The sequence below is a fragment of the Pseudophryne corroboree genome, unplaced genomic scaffold (assembly GCF_028390025.1).
Source record: "Pseudophryne corroboree isolate aPseCor3 unplaced genomic scaffold, aPseCor3.hap2 scaffold_595, whole genome shotgun sequence".
NCBI classification, from domain to species: domain Eukaryota; kingdom Metazoa; phylum Chordata; class Amphibia; order Anura; family Myobatrachidae; genus Pseudophryne; species Pseudophryne corroboree.
In genome coordinates, this window is record NW_026970193.1 from 334,105 (window position 1) to 347,809 (window position 13,705).

Here is a 13,705-nt window from a genome sequence, read left to right on the forward strand (position 1 = left end):
TTGTTGCATTTGGTTTGTTGTTTGGGGGTGCTTCAGTATTAGGCAGCCTTCTGCCCTCCCATGTTCATCTGAAAATATGTGTTCTCCCTGCAGTTGTTGTCCCCAGATGAGAGTTCCTTTATGCTGCCTCAGTTGAATCTCCTTTACTTGACAGAGATGTGCCTGAGCAGCGGCCCTCCCCAGCCCTATCCCAAATCATACTTATTTTGCATAGGAGAGACCATGGTCATGAAGATTATTCTCCCAGTATGAGGTTCATTCATTGCATTCTGGGTATGCTGACCCCTGTGATTTCCCCAAATGTGGGAAACTCGACAGCATTATTTGTGGTAGTGGGGGACTGTGTTTGTGTTTTCCTCTGGTCAGCTCTGGTAAAAGTCAGATTTCTTTGTCTCAGATCTTCCTCTAGCCTTGTTCTTCTTTCGAGAATTCCCTTGTGCTGCCTCAGTTGGATCTCCTTCACTTGACAGGGGGGGTACCCGAGCAGCTACCCTCCCCAGCTCTAGCCCAACTCCTACTTACCTGCCAGGTGAGATACTATGATCACGTAGGTGCTTCTCCCAGGGCAAGGCTCACCCATTGCACTCTGGGTGTGCTGCTCCTGCGATTTCCCCAAATGTGGGAAACTTGACTGCATAATTTGTGTTTCCCCTGGTCGGCTCTCGTATAATTCAGATCTCTTTGTCTCAGGTCTCTCTCCAGCCTAGTTTGCTGTCTGTTTCCACTTCTCTTTTCTTAAGTGCCTTCCAATGCACAATGCAAACTACAGGTAGTGCTGCAGGGCCCACACCCTTTTACTTGCCTTACAGAGCAGCTCTGGAGCTGTTACAGTGCCAAGCTGCTGCAAGAAATCAGCTTGAATGCTTCAGGGGCTGGGGCATGGCCAACATGAGCCCCACACCGAAGGAGGGTGGGGGTGTTTAATGCGAACTAAGGGTCATCCAAGCGCCGCAAAAGGCCGCCATGCCCTGCATACCCCTTTTCTCTTTTCATATGCAGATGAGGGTTCCAGCCAACTTTGGCCCACTGCTTGGATGACATCACCGTATGCAAATCCGTCTTCTGCAGACCTTCCCCCAGGAATGCTTGTACTAGTTGTTGCATTTGGTTTGTTGTTTGGGCGTGCTTCAGTATTAGGCAGCCTTCTGCCCTCCCATGTTCATCTGAAAATATGTGTTCTCCCTGCAGTTGTTGTCCCCAGATGAGAGTTCCCTTGTGCTGCCTCAGTTGAATCTCCTTTACTTGACAGAGATGTGCCTGAGCAGCGGCCCTCCCCAGCCCTATCCCAAATCATACTTATTTTGCATAGGAGATACCATGGTCATAAAGACTGTTCTCCCAGGATGAGGTTCATTCATTGCATTCTGGGTATGCTGACCCCTGTGATTTCCCCAAATGTGGGAAACTCAACTGCATTATTTGTGGTAGTGGGGGACTGTTTTTGTGTTTTCCTCTGGTCAGCTCTGGTAAAAGTCAGATTTCTTTGTCTCAGATCTTCCTCTAGCCTTGTTCTTCTTTCGAGAGTTCCATTGTGCTGCCTCAGTTTGATCTCCTTCACTTGACAGGGGGGTACCCGAGTAGCGACCCTCCCCAGCTCTAGCCCAACTCCTACATACCTGCCAGGTGAGATACTATGATCATGAAGGTGCTTCTCCCAGGGCAAGGCTCACCCATTGCACTCTGGGTGTGCTGCTCCTGCGATTTCCCCAAATGTGGGAAACTTGACTGCATAATTTGTGTTTCCCCTGGTCGGCGCTTGTATAATTCAGATCTCTTTGTCTCAGGTCTCTCTCCAGCCTAGTTTGCTGTCTGTTTCCACTTCTCTTTTCTTGAGCCCCTGCCGTCTATGCCCTTGTGCACTCTCCTGACTTCTCCTGTCTGCTTACATTGTGCCTTCCAACGCACAATGCGAACTACAGGTAGTGCTGCAGGGCCCACACCCTTTTACTTGCCTTACAGAGCAGCTCTGGAGCTGTTACAGTGCCCAGCTGCTGCAAGAAATCAGCTTGAATACTTCAGGGGCTGGGGCATAGCCAACATGAGCCCCACACCGAAGGAGAATGGAGGTGTTTAATGCGAACTAGGGGTCATCCAAGCACCGCAAAAGGCCGCCATGCCCTGCATAACCCTTTTTTCTTTGCATATGCAGATGAGGGTTCCAGCCAACTTTGGCCCACTGCTTGGATGACATCACCGTATGCAAATCCGTCTTCTGCAGACCTTCTCCCAGGAATGCTTTTACTAGTTGTTGCATTTGGTTTGTTGTTTGGGGGTGCTTCAGTATTAGGCAGCCTTCTGCCCTCCCATGTTCATCTGAAAATATGTGTTCTCCCTGCAGTTGTTGTCCCCAGATGAGAGTTCCCTTGTGCTGCCTCAGTTGAATCTCCTTTACTTGACAGAGATGTGCCTGAGCAGCGGCCCTCCCCAGCCCTATCCCAAATCATACTTATTTTGCATAGGAGATACCATGGTCATGAAGATTGTTCTCCCAGGGTTAGGTTCATTCATTGCATTCTGGGTATGCTGACCCCTGTGATTTCCCCAAATGTGGGAAACTCAACTGCATTATTTGTGGTAGTGGGGGACTGTGTTTGTGCTTTCCTCTGGTCAGCTCTGGTAAAAGTCAGATTTCTTTGTCTCAGATCTTCCTCTAGCCTTGTTCTTCTTTCGAGAGTTCCCTTGTGTTGCCTCAGTTGGATCTCCTTCACTTGACAGGGGGGTGCCCGAGCAGCGACCCTCCCCAGCTCTAGCCCAACTCCTACTTACCTGCCAGGTGAGATACTATGATCATGTAGGTGCTTCTCCCAGGGCAAGGCTCACCCATTGCACTCTGGGTGTGCTGCCCCTGCGATTTCCCCAAATGTGGGAAACTTGACTGCATAATTTGTGTTTCCCCTGGTCGGCTCTCATATAATTCAGATCTCTTTGTCTCAGGTCTCTCTCCAGCCTAGTTTGCTGTCTGTTTCCACTTCTTTTTTCTTGAGCCCCTCCCTTCTATACCCTTGTGGACTCTCTTGACTTCTCCTCCTGTCTGCTTACTTTGTGCCTTCCAACGCACAATGCAAACTACAGGTAGTGCTGCAGGGCCCACACCCTTTTACTTGCCTTTCAGAGCAGCTCTGGAGCTGTTACAGTGCCCAGCTGCTGCAAGAAATCAGCTTGAATGCTTCAGGGGCTGGGGCATAGCCAACATGAGCCCCACACCGACGGAGGGTGGAGGTGTTTAATGCGAACTAAGGGTCATCCAAGCGCCGCAAAAGGCCGCCATGCCCTGCATACCCCTTTTCTCTTTTCATATGCAGATGAGGGTTCCAGCCAACTTTGGCCCACTGCTTGGATGACATCACCGTATGCAAATCCGTCTTCTGCAGACCTTCCCCCAGGAATGCTTGTACTATTTGTTGCATTTGGTTTGTTGTTTGGGGTGCTTCAGTATTAGGCAGCCTTCTGCTCTCCCATGTTCATCTGAAAATATGTGTTCTCCCTGCAGTTGTTGTCCCCAGATGAGAGTTCCCTTGTGCTGCCTCAGTTGAATCTCCTTTACTTGACAGAGATGTGCCTGAGCAGCGGCCCTCCCCAGCCCTATCCCAAATCATACTTATTTTGCATAGGAGATACCATGGTCATGAAGATTGTTCTCCCAGGGTGAGGTTCATTCATTGCATTCTGGGTATGCTGACCCCTGTGATTTCCCCAAATGTGGGAAACTCGACTGCATTATTTGTGGTAGTGGGGGACTGTGTTTGTGCTTTCCTCTGGTCAGCTCTGGTAAAAGTCAGATTTCTTTGTCTCAGATCTTCCTCTAGCCTTGTTCTCTTTTTGAGAGTTTCCTTGTGCTGCCTCAGTTGGATCTCGTTCACTTGACAGGGGGGTGCCCGAGCAGCGACCCTCCCCAGCTCAAGCCCAACTCCTACTTACCTGCCAGGTGAGATACTATGATCAGGAAGGTGCTTCTCCCAGGGCAAGGCTCACCCATTGCACTCTGGGTGTGCTGCTCCTACGATTTCCCCAAATGTGGGACACTTGATTGCATAATTTGTGTTTCCTCTGGTCGGCTACTCGTATAATTCAGATCTCTTTGTCTCAGGTCTCTCTTTAGCCTAGTTTGCTGTCTGTTTCCACTTCTCTTTTCTTGAGCCCCTGCCTTCTATGCCCTTGTGCACTCTCCTGACTTCTCCTGTCTGCTTATTTTGTGCCTTCCAACGCACAATGCAAACTACAGGTAGTGCTGCAGGGCCAACACCCTTTTACTTGCCTTACAGAGCAGCTCTGGAGCTGTTACAGTGCCCAGCTGCTGCAAGAAATCAGCTTGAATGCTTCAGGGGCTGGGGCATAGCCAACATGAGCCCCACACCGACGGAGGGTGGAGGTGTTTAATGCGAACTAAGGGTCATCCAAGCACCGCAAAAGGCCGCCATGCCCTGCATAACCCTTTTCTCTTTTCATATGCAGATGAGGGTTCCAGCCAACCTTGGCCCACTGCTTGGATGACATCACCGTATGCAAATCCGTCTTCTGCAGACCTTTTCCCAGGAATGCTTGTACTAGTTGTTGCATTTGGTTTGTTGTTTGGGGGTGCTTCAGTATTAGGCAGCCTTCTGCTCTCCCATTTTCATCTGAAAATATGTGTTCTCCCTGCTGTTGTTGTCCCCAGATGAGAGTTCCCTTGTGCTGCCTCAGTTGAATCTCCTTTACTTGACAGAGATGTGCCTGAGCAGCGGCCCTCCCCAGCCCTATCCCAAATCATACTTATTTTGCATAGGAGATACCATTATCATGAAGATTGTTCTCCCAGGGTGAGGTTCATTCATTGCATTCTGGGTATGCTGACCCCTGTGATTTCCCCAAATGTGGGAAACTCGACTGCATTATTTGTGGTAGTGGGGGACTGTGTTTGTGCTTTCCTCTGGTCAGCTCTGGTAAAAGTCAGATTTCTTTGTCTCAGATCTTCCTCTAGCCTTGTTCTTTTTTCGAGAGTTTCCTTGTGCTGCCTCAGATGGATCTCCTTCACTTGGCAGGGGGGTGCCCGAACAGCGACCCTCCCCAGCTCTAGCCCAACTCCTACTTACCTGCCAGGTGAGATACTATGATCAGGAAGGTGCTTCTCCCAGGGCAAGGCTCACCCAATGCACTCTGGGTGTGCTGCTCCTAAGATTTCCCCAAATGTGGGACACTTGATTACATAATTTGTGTTTCCTCTGGTCGGCTCTCGTATAATTCAGATCTCTTTGTCTCAGGTCTCTCTCCAGCCTAGTTTGCTGTCTGTTTCCACTTCTCTTTTCTTGAGCCGCTCCCTTCTATGCCCTTGTGCACTATCCTGACTTCCCCGTCTGCTTACTTTGTGCCTTCCAACGCACAATGCAAACTACAGGTAGTGCTGCAGGGCCCACACCCTTTTACTTGCTTTACAGAGCAGCTCTGGAGCTGTTACAGTGCCCAGCTGCTGCAAGAAATCAGCTTGAATGCTTCAGGGGCTGGGGCATAGCCAACATGAGCCCCACATCGAAGGAGGGTGGAGGTGTTTAATGCGAACTAGGGGTCATCCAAGCGCCGCAAAAGGCCGCCATGCCCTGCACACCCCTTTTTTATTTTCATATGCAGACGAGGGTTGAAGCCAACTTTGACCCACTGCTTGGATGACATCACCATATGCAAATCCATCTGTGGCAGGCCTTCCCCCAGGAATGCTTGCACTAATTGTTGCATTTGGTTTGTTGTTTGGGGGTGCTTCAGTATTAGGCAGCCTTCTGCCCTCCCATGTTCATCTGAAAATATATGTTCTCCCTGCAGTTGTTGTCCCAAGATGAGAGTTCCCTTGTGCTGCCTCAGTTGAATCTCCTTTACTTGACAGAGATGTGCATGAGCAGCGGCCCTCCCCAGCCCTATTCCAAATCATACTTATTTTGCATAGGAGATACCATGGTCATGAAGATTTTTCTCCCAGGGTGAGGTTCATTCATTGCATTTTGGGTATGCTGACCGCTGTGATTTCCCCAAATGTGGGAAACTTGACTGCATTATTTGTGGTAGTGGGAGACTGTGTTTGTGCTTTCCTCTGGTCAGCTCTGGTAAAAGTCAGATTTCTTTGTCTCAGATTTTCCTTTAGCCTTGTTCTTCTTTCGAGAGTTCCCTTGTGCTGCCTCAGTTTGATCTCCTTCACTTTACAGGGGGGTACACGAGCAGCGACCCTCCCCAGCTCTAGCCCAACTCCTACTTACCTGCCAGGTGAGATACTATGATCATGAAGGTGCTTCTCCCAGGGCAAGGCTCACCCATTGTACTCTGGGTGTGCTGCTCCTGCGATTTCCCCAAATGTGGGAAACTTGACTGCATAATTTGTGTTTCCCCTGGTCGGCTCTCGTATAATTCAGATCTCTTTGTCTCAGGTCTCTCTCCAGCCTAGTTTGCTGTCTGTTTCCACTTCTCTTTTCTTCAGCCGCTCCCTTCTATACCCTTGTGCACTATCCTGACTTCTCCTCCCGTCTGCTTACTTTGTGCCTTCCAATGCACAATGCAAACTACAGGTAGTGCTGCAGGGCCCACACCCTTTTACTTGCCTTACAGAGCAGCTCTGGAGCTGTTACAGTGCCCAGCTCCTGCAAGAAATCAGCTTGAATGCTTCAAGGGCTGGGGCATAGCCAACATGAGCCCCACACCGAAGGAGGGTGGAGGTGTTTAATGCAAACAAGGGGTCAGACAAGCGCCGCAAAAGGCCACCATGCCCTGCACGCCCCTTTTCTGTTTTCATATGCAGACGAGGGTTGAAGCCAACTTTGACCCACTGCTTGGATGACATCACCATATGCAAATCCATCTGCGGCAGGCCTTCCCCCAGGAATGCTTGCACTAGTTGTTGCATTTGGTTTGTTGTTTGGGGGTGCTTCAGTATTAGGCAGCCTTCTGCCCTCCCATGTTCATCTGAAAATATGTGTTCTCCCTGCAGTTGTTGTCCCCAGATGAGAGTTCCCTTGTGCTGCCTCAGTTGAATCTCCTTAACTTGACAGAGATGTGCCTGAGCAGCGGCCCTCCCCAGCTCTATCCCAAATCATACTTATTTTGCATAGGAGATACCATGGTCATGAAGATTATTCTCCCAGGGTGAGGTTCATTCATTGCATTCTGGGTATGCTGACCCCTGTGATTTCCCCAAATGTGGGAAACTTGACTGCTTTATTTGTGGTAGTGGGGGACTGTGTTTGTGTTTTCCTCTGGTCAGCTCTGGTAAAAGTCAGATTTCTTTGTTTCAGATCTTCCTCTAGCCTTGTTCTTCTTTCGAGAGTTCCCTTGTGCTGCCTCAGTTGGATCTCCTTCACTTGACAGGGGGGTGCCCGAGCAGAGACCCTCCCCAGCTCTAGCCCAACTCCTACTTACCTGCCAGGTGAGATACTATGATCATGAAGGTGCTTCTCCCAGGGCAAGGCTCACCCATTGCACTCTGGGTGTGCTGCCCCTGCGATTTCCCCAAATGTGGGAAACTTGACTGCATAATTTGTGTTTCCCCTGGTCGGCTCTCGTATAATTCAGATCTCTTTGTCTCAGGTCTCTCTCCAGCCTAGTTTGCTGTCTGTTTCCACTTCTCTTTTCTTAAGCCGCTCCCTTCTATGCCCTTGCGCACTATCCTGACTTCTCCTCCTGTCTGCTTACTTTGTGCCTTCCAACGCACAATGCGAACTACAGGTAGTGTTGCAGGGCCCACACCCTTTTACTTGCCTTACAGAGCAGCTCTGGAGCTGTTACAGTGCCCAGCTGCTGCAAGAAATCAGCTTGAATGCTTCAGGGGCTGGGGCATAGCCAACATGAGCCCCACACCAAAGGAGGTTGGAGGTGTTTAATGCAAACTAGGGGTCAGCCAAGCGCCGCAAAAGGCCACCATGCCCTGCACGCCCCTTTTCTCTTTTCATATGCAGACGAGGGTTGAAGCCAACTTTGACCCACTGCTTGGATGACATCACCATATGCAAATCCATCTGCGGCAGGCCTTCCCCCAGGAATGCTTGCACTAGTTGTTGCATTTGGTTTGTTGTTTGGGGGTGCTTCAGTATTAGGCAGCCTTCTGCCCTCCCATGTTCATCTGAAAATATATGTTCTCCCTGCAGTTGTTGTCCCCAGATGAGAGTTCCCTTGTGCTGCCTCAGTTGAATCTCCTTTACTTGATAGAGATGTGCATGAGCAGTGGCCCTCCCCAGCCCTATTCCAAATCATACTTATTTTGCATAGGAGATACCATGGTCATGAAGATTTTTCTCCCAGGGTGAGGTTCATTCATTGCATTTTGGGTATGCTGACCCCTGTGATTTCCCCAAATGTGGGAAACTTGACTGCATTATTTGTGGTAGTGGGAGGCTGTGTTTGTGATTTCTTCTGGTCAGCTCTGGTAAAAGTCAGATTTCTTTGTCTCAGATTTTCCTTTAGCCTTGTTCTTCTTTCGAGAGTTCCCTTGTGCTGCCTCAGTTTGATCTCCTTCACTTTACAGGGGGGTACCCGAGCAGCAACCCTCCCCAGCTCTAGACCAACTCCTACTTACCTGCCAGGTGAGATACTATGATCATGAAGGTGCTTCTCCCAGGGCAAGGCTCACCCATTGTACTCTGGGTGTGCTGCTCCTGCGATTTCCCCAAATGTGGGAAACTTGACTGCATAATTTGTGTTTCCCCTGGTCGGCTCTCGTATAATTCAGATCTCTTTGTCTCAGGTCTCTCTCCAGCCTAGTTTGCTGTCTGTTTCCACTTCTCTTTTCTTCAGCCGCTTCCTTCTATACCCTTGTGCACTATCCTGACTTCTCCTCCCGTCTGCTTACTTTGTGCCTTCCAATGCACAATGCAAACTACAGGTAGTGCTGCAGGGCCCACACCCTTTTACTTGCCTTACAGAGCAGCTCTGGAGCTGTTACAGTGCCCAGCTGCTGCAAGAAATCAGCTTGAATGCTTCAGGGGCTGGGGCATAGCCAACATGAGCCCCACACCGAAGGAGGGTGGAGGTGTTTAATGCAAACTAGGGGTCAGTCAAGCGCCGCAAAAGGCCACCATGCCCTGCACGCCCCTTTTCTGTTTTCATATGCAGACGAGGGTTGAAGCCAACTTTGACCCACTGCTTGGATGACATCACCATATGCAAATCCATCTGCGGCAGGCCTTCCCCCAGGAATGCTTGCACTAGTTGTTGCATTTGGTTTGTTGTTTGGGGGTGCTTCAGTATTAGGCAGCCTTCTGCCCTCCCATGTTCATCTGAAAATATGTGTTCTCCCTGCAGTTGTTGTCCCCAGATGAGAGTTCCCTTGTGCTGCCTCAGTTGAATCTCCTTAACTTGACAGAGATGTGCCTGAGCAGCGGCCCTCCCCAGCTCTATCCCAAATCATACTTATTTTGCATAGGAGATACCATGGTCATGAAGATTATTCTCCCAGGGTGAGGTTCATTCATTGCATTCTGGGTATGCTGACCCCTGTGATTTCCCCAAATGTGGGAAACTCGATTGCTTTATTTGTGGTGGTGGGGGACTGTGTTTGTGTTTTCTTCTGGTCAGCTCTGGTAAAAGTCAGATTTCTTTGTTTCAGATCTTCCTCTAGCCTTGTTCTTCTTTTGAGAGTTCCCTTGTGCTGCCTCAGTTGGATCTCCTTCTCTTAACAGGGGGGTGCCCGAGCAGCGACCCTCCCCAGCTCTAGCCCAACTCCTACTTACCTGCCAGGTGAGATACTATGATCATGAAGGTGCTTCTCCCAGGGCAAGGCTCACCCATTGCACTCTGGGTGTGCTGCCCCTGCGATTTCCCCAAATGTGGGAAACTTGACTGCATAATTTGTGTTTCCCCTGGTCGGCTCTCGTATAATTCAGATCTCTTTGTCTCAGATCTCTCTACAGCCTAGTTTGCTGTCTGTTTCCACTTCTCTTTTCTTCAGCCGCTCCCTTCTATACCCTTGTGCACTATCCTGACTTCTCCTCCCGTCTGCTTACTTTGTGCCTTCCAATGTACAATGCAAACTACAGGTAGTGCTGCAGGGCCCACACCCTTTTACTTGCCTTACAGAGCAGCTCTGGAGCTGTTACAGTGCCCAGCTGCTGCAAGAAATCTGCTTGAATGCTTCAGGGGATGGGGCATGGCCAACATGAGCCCCACACCAAAGGAGGGTGGAGGTGTTTAATGCGAACTAGGGGTCATCCAAGCACCGCAAAAGGCCGCCATGCCCTGCACGCCCCTTTTCTCTTTTCATATGCAGATGAGGGTTGAAGCCAACTTTGACCAACTGCTTGGATGACATCACCGTATGCAAATCCGTCTTCTGCAGAACTTCCCCCAGGAATGCTTGCACTAGTTGTTGCATTTGGTTTGTTGTTTGGGGGTGCTTCAGTATTAGGCAGCCTTCTGCCCTCCCATGTTCATCTAAAAATATGTGTTCTCCCTGCAGTTGTTGTCCCCAGATGAGAGTTCCCTTGTGCTGCCTCAGTTGAATCTCCTTTACTTGACAGAGATGTGCCTGAGCAGCGGCCCTCCCCAGCCCTATTCCAAATCATACTTATTTTGCATAGGAGATACCATGGTCATGAAGATTGTTCTCTCAGGGTGAGGTTCATTCATTGCATTTTGGGTATGCTGACCCCTGTGATTTCCCCAAATGTGGGAAACTTGACTGCATTATTTGTGGTAGTGGGGGACTGTGTTTGTGCTTTCCTCTGGTCAGCTCTGGTAAAAGTCAGATTTCTTTGTCTCATATTTTACTCTAGCCTTGTTCTTCTTTCGAGAGTTCCCTTGTGCTGCCTCAGTTGGATCTCCTTCACTTGACAGGGGGGTACCCGAGCAGCGACCCTCCCCAGCTCTAGCCCAAATCCTACTTACCTGCCAGGTGAGATACTATGATCATGAAGGTGCTTCTCCCAGGGCAAGGCTCACCCATTGCACTCTGGGTGTGCTGCTCCTGCGATTTCCCCAAATGTGGGAAACTTGACTGCATAATTTGTGTTTCCCCTGGTCGGCTCTCGTATAATTCAGATCTCTTTGTCTCAGGTCTCTCTCCAGCCTAGTTTGCTGTCTGTTTCCACTTCTCTTTTCTTGAGCCGCTCCCTTCTATGCCCTTGCGCACTATCCTGACTTCTCCTCCTCTCTGCTTACTTTGTGCCTTCCAACGCACAATGCGAACTACAGGTAGTGCTGCAGGGCCCACACCCTTTTACTTGCCTTACAGAGCAGCTCTGGAGCTGTTACAGTGCCCAGCTGCTGCAAGAAATCAGCTTGAATGCTTCAGGGGCTGGGGCATAGCCAACATGAGCCCCACACCGAAGGAGGGTGGAGGTGTTTAATGCGAACTAGGGGTCATCCAAGCGCCGCAAAAGGCCGCCATGCCCTGCACGCCCCTTTTCTCTTTTCATATGCAGACGAGGGTTGAAGCCAACTTTGACCCACTGCTTGGATGACATCACCATATGCAAATCCGTCTTCTGCAGAACTTCCCCCAGGAATGCTTGTACTAGTTGTTGCATTTGGTTTGTTGTTTGGGGGTGCTTCAGTATTAGGCAGCCTTCTGCCCTCCCATGTTCATCTGAAAATATGTGTTCTCCCTGCAGTTGTTGTCCCCAGATGAGAGTTCCCTTGTGCTGCCTCAGTTGAATCTCCTTTACTTGACAGAGATGTGCATGAGCAGCGGCCCTCCCCAGCCCTATTCCAAATCATACTTATTTTGCATAGGAGATACCATGGTCATGAAGATTGTTCTCCCAGGGTGAGGTTCATTCATTGCATTCTGGGTATGCTGACCTCTGTGATTTCCCCAAATGTGGGAAACGCGACTGCTTTATTTGTGGTAGTGGGGGACTGTGTTTGTGTTTTCCTCTGGTCAGCTCTGGTAAAAGTCAGATTTCTTTGTTTCAGATCTTCCTCTAGCCTTGTTCTTCTTTCGAGAGTTCCCTTGTGCTGCCTCAGTTGGATCTCCTTCACTTGACAGGGGGGTGCCCGAGCAGCGACCCTCCCCAGCTCTAGCCCAACTCCTACTTACCTGCCAGGTGAGATACTATGATCATGAAGGTGCTTCTCCCAGGGCAAGGCCCACCATTGCACTCTGGGTGTGCTGCCCCTGCGATTTCCCGAAATGTGGGAAACTTGACTGCATAATTTGTGTTTCCCCTGGTCGGCTCTCGTATAATTTAGATCTCTTTGTCTCAGGTCTCTCTCCAGCCTAGTTTGCTGTCTGTTTCCACTTCTTTTTTCTTGAGCCCCTCCCATCTATACCCTTGTGCACTATCCTGACTTCTCCTCCCGTCTGCTTACTTTGTGCCTTCCAATGCACAATGCAAACTACAGGTAGTGCTGCAGGGCCCACACCCTTTTACTTGCCTTACAGAGCAGCTCTGGAGCTGTTACAGTGCCCAGCTGCTGCAAGAAATCAGCTTGAATGCTTCAGGGGCTGGGGCATAGCCAACATGAGCCCCACACCGAAGGAGGGTGGAGGTGTTTAATGCAAACTAGGGGTCAGCCAAGCGCCGCAAAAGGCCACCATGCCCTGCACGCCCCTTTTCTCTTTTCATATGCAGACGAGGGTTGAAGCCAACTTTGACCCACTGCTTGGATGACATCACCATATGCAAATCCATCTGCGGCAGGCCTTCCCCCAGAAATGCTTGCACTAGTTGTTGCATTTGGTTTGTTGTTTGGGGGTGCTTCAGTATTAGGCAGCCTTCTGCCCTCCATGTTCATCTGAAAATATGTGTTCTCCCTGCAGTTGTTATCCCCAGATGAGAGTTCCCTTGTGCTGCCTCAGTTGAATCTCCTTTACTTGACAGAGATGTGCCTGAGCAGCGGCCCTCCCCAGCTCTATCCCAAATCATACTTATTTTGCATAGGAGATACCATGGTCATGAAGATTATTCTCCCAGGGTGAGGTTCATTCATTGCATTCTGGGTATGCTGACCCCTGTGATTTCCCCAAATGTGGGAAACTCGACTGCTTTATTTGTGGTAGTGGGGGACTGTGTTTGTGTTTTCCTCTGGTCAGCTCTGGTAAAAGTCAGATTTCTTTGTTTCAGATCTTCCTCTAGCCTTGTTCTTCTTTCGAGAGTTCCCTTGTGCTGCCTCAGTTGGATCTCCTTCACTTGACAGGGGGGTGCCCGAGCAGCGACCCTCCCCAGCTCTAGCCCAACTCCTACTTACCTGCCAGGTGAGATACTATGATCATGAAGGTGCTTCTCCCAGGGCAAGGCTCACCCATTGCACTCTGGGTGTGCTGCCCCTGCGATTTCCCCAAATGTGGGAAACTTGACTGCATAATTTGTGTTTCCCCTGGTCGGCTCTCGTATAATTCAGATCTCTTTGTCTCAGGTCTCTCTCCAGCCTAGTTTGCTGTCTGTTTCCACTTCTCTTTTCTTTAGCCGCTCCCTTCTATACCCTTGTGCACTATCCTGACTTCTCCTCCCGTCTGCTTACTTTGTGCCTTCCAATGCACAATGCAAACTACAGGTAGTGCTGCAGGGCCCACACCCATTTACTTGCCTTACAGAGCAGCTCTGGAGCTGTTACAGTGCCCAGCTGCTGCAAGAAATCAGCTTGAATGCTTCAGGGGATGGGGCATGGCCAACATGAGCCCCACACCAAAGGAGGGTGGAGGAGTTTAATGCGAACTAGGGGTCATCCAAGCACCGCAAAAGGCCGCCAAGCCCTGCACGCCCCTTTTCTCTTTTCATATGCAGATGAGGGTTGAAGCCAACTTTGACCCACTGCTTGG

General features: G+C 49.9%; 22 non-coding genes and 2 pseudogenes across 22 annotated transcripts; all 24 read left to right on the forward strand.

The window, feature by feature from the left end:
- The first annotated feature begins 197 nt into the window (after positions 1 to 197).
- On the forward strand, positions 198 to 361 carry LOC135035075 (U1 spliceosomal RNA). Its single transcript, XR_010230157.1, has one exon. It is a non-coding gene; the product is annotated as a U1 spliceosomal RNA (small nuclear RNA).
- Positions 362 to 514: 153 nt separating this feature from the next.
- On the forward strand, positions 515 to 677 carry LOC135035110 (U1 spliceosomal RNA). The gene has a single exon (XR_010230191.1). It is a non-coding gene; the product is annotated as a U1 spliceosomal RNA (small nuclear RNA).
- A 615-nt stretch (positions 678 to 1,292) lies between these two features.
- On the forward strand, positions 1,293 to 1,456 carry LOC135035196 (U1 spliceosomal RNA). The gene has a single exon (XR_010230271.1). It is a non-coding gene; the product is annotated as a U1 spliceosomal RNA (small nuclear RNA).
- Positions 1,457 to 1,608: 152 nt separating this feature from the next.
- LOC135035095 (U1 spliceosomal RNA) lies at positions 1,609 to 1,771 on the forward strand. The gene has a single exon (XR_010230177.1). It is a non-coding gene; the product is annotated as a U1 spliceosomal RNA (small nuclear RNA).
- A 671-nt stretch (positions 1,772 to 2,442) lies between these two features.
- LOC135035094 (U1 spliceosomal RNA) lies at positions 2,443 to 2,606 on the forward strand. Its single transcript, XR_010230176.1, has one exon. It is a non-coding gene; the product is annotated as a U1 spliceosomal RNA (small nuclear RNA).
- Positions 2,607 to 2,758: 152 nt separating this feature from the next.
- LOC135035123 (U1 spliceosomal RNA) lies at positions 2,759 to 2,900 on the forward strand (annotated as a pseudogene).
- A 694-nt stretch (positions 2,901 to 3,594) lies between these two features.
- LOC135035072 (U1 spliceosomal RNA) lies at positions 3,595 to 3,758 on the forward strand. Its single transcript, XR_010230155.1, has one exon. It is a non-coding gene; the product is annotated as a U1 spliceosomal RNA (small nuclear RNA).
- Positions 3,759 to 3,910: 152 nt separating this feature from the next.
- On the forward strand, positions 3,911 to 4,074 carry LOC135035101 (U1 spliceosomal RNA). Its single transcript, XR_010230183.1, has one exon. It is a non-coding gene; the product is annotated as a U1 spliceosomal RNA (small nuclear RNA).
- Positions 4,075 to 4,745: 671 nt separating this feature from the next.
- Positions 4,746 to 4,909, forward strand: LOC135035105 (U1 spliceosomal RNA). The gene has a single exon (XR_010230187.1). It is a non-coding gene; the product is annotated as a U1 spliceosomal RNA (small nuclear RNA).
- A 152-nt stretch (positions 4,910 to 5,061) lies between these two features.
- LOC135035139 (U1 spliceosomal RNA) lies at positions 5,062 to 5,224 on the forward strand. The gene has a single exon (XR_010230211.1). It is a non-coding gene; the product is annotated as a U1 spliceosomal RNA (small nuclear RNA).
- Positions 5,225 to 5,894: 670 nt separating this feature from the next.
- LOC135035073 (U1 spliceosomal RNA) lies at positions 5,895 to 6,058 on the forward strand. Its single transcript, XR_010230156.1, has one exon. It is a non-coding gene; the product is annotated as a U1 spliceosomal RNA (small nuclear RNA).
- A 152-nt stretch (positions 6,059 to 6,210) lies between these two features.
- Positions 6,211 to 6,373, forward strand: LOC135035099 (U1 spliceosomal RNA). Its single transcript, XR_010230181.1, has one exon. It is a non-coding gene; the product is annotated as a U1 spliceosomal RNA (small nuclear RNA).
- A 674-nt stretch (positions 6,374 to 7,047) lies between these two features.
- On the forward strand, positions 7,048 to 7,211 carry LOC135035195 (U1 spliceosomal RNA). The gene has a single exon (XR_010230269.1). It is a non-coding gene; the product is annotated as a U1 spliceosomal RNA (small nuclear RNA).
- Positions 7,212 to 7,363: 152 nt separating this feature from the next.
- Positions 7,364 to 7,526, forward strand: LOC135035084 (U1 spliceosomal RNA). Its single transcript, XR_010230166.1, has one exon. It is a non-coding gene; the product is annotated as a U1 spliceosomal RNA (small nuclear RNA).
- A 674-nt stretch (positions 7,527 to 8,200) lies between these two features.
- Positions 8,201 to 8,364, forward strand: LOC135035202 (U1 spliceosomal RNA). The gene has a single exon (XR_010230276.1). It is a non-coding gene; the product is annotated as a U1 spliceosomal RNA (small nuclear RNA).
- Positions 8,365 to 8,516: 152 nt separating this feature from the next.
- On the forward strand, positions 8,517 to 8,679 carry LOC135035100 (U1 spliceosomal RNA). The gene has a single exon (XR_010230182.1). It is a non-coding gene; the product is annotated as a U1 spliceosomal RNA (small nuclear RNA).
- Positions 8,680 to 9,353: 674 nt separating this feature from the next.
- LOC135035198 (U1 spliceosomal RNA) lies at positions 9,354 to 9,517 on the forward strand. Its single transcript, XR_010230273.1, has one exon. It is a non-coding gene; the product is annotated as a U1 spliceosomal RNA (small nuclear RNA).
- A 152-nt stretch (positions 9,518 to 9,669) lies between these two features.
- On the forward strand, positions 9,670 to 9,832 carry LOC135035085 (U1 spliceosomal RNA). Its single transcript, XR_010230167.1, has one exon. It is a non-coding gene; the product is annotated as a U1 spliceosomal RNA (small nuclear RNA).
- A 674-nt stretch (positions 9,833 to 10,506) lies between these two features.
- LOC135035179 (U1 spliceosomal RNA) lies at positions 10,507 to 10,670 on the forward strand. The gene has a single exon (XR_010230252.1). It is a non-coding gene; the product is annotated as a U1 spliceosomal RNA (small nuclear RNA).
- Positions 10,671 to 10,822: 152 nt separating this feature from the next.
- LOC135035089 (U1 spliceosomal RNA) lies at positions 10,823 to 10,985 on the forward strand. Its single transcript, XR_010230171.1, has one exon. It is a non-coding gene; the product is annotated as a U1 spliceosomal RNA (small nuclear RNA).
- Positions 10,986 to 11,659: 674 nt separating this feature from the next.
- LOC135035197 (U1 spliceosomal RNA) lies at positions 11,660 to 11,823 on the forward strand. The gene has a single exon (XR_010230272.1). It is a non-coding gene; the product is annotated as a U1 spliceosomal RNA (small nuclear RNA).
- A 152-nt stretch (positions 11,824 to 11,975) lies between these two features.
- Positions 11,976 to 12,116, forward strand: LOC135035133 (U1 spliceosomal RNA; annotated as a pseudogene).
- Positions 12,117 to 12,810: 694 nt separating this feature from the next.
- On the forward strand, positions 12,811 to 12,974 carry LOC135035186 (U1 spliceosomal RNA). Its single transcript, XR_010230259.1, has one exon. It is a non-coding gene; the product is annotated as a U1 spliceosomal RNA (small nuclear RNA).
- A 152-nt stretch (positions 12,975 to 13,126) lies between these two features.
- Positions 13,127 to 13,289, forward strand: LOC135035086 (U1 spliceosomal RNA). Its single transcript, XR_010230168.1, has one exon. It is a non-coding gene; the product is annotated as a U1 spliceosomal RNA (small nuclear RNA).
- Positions 13,290 to 13,705: the final 416 nt, after the last annotated feature.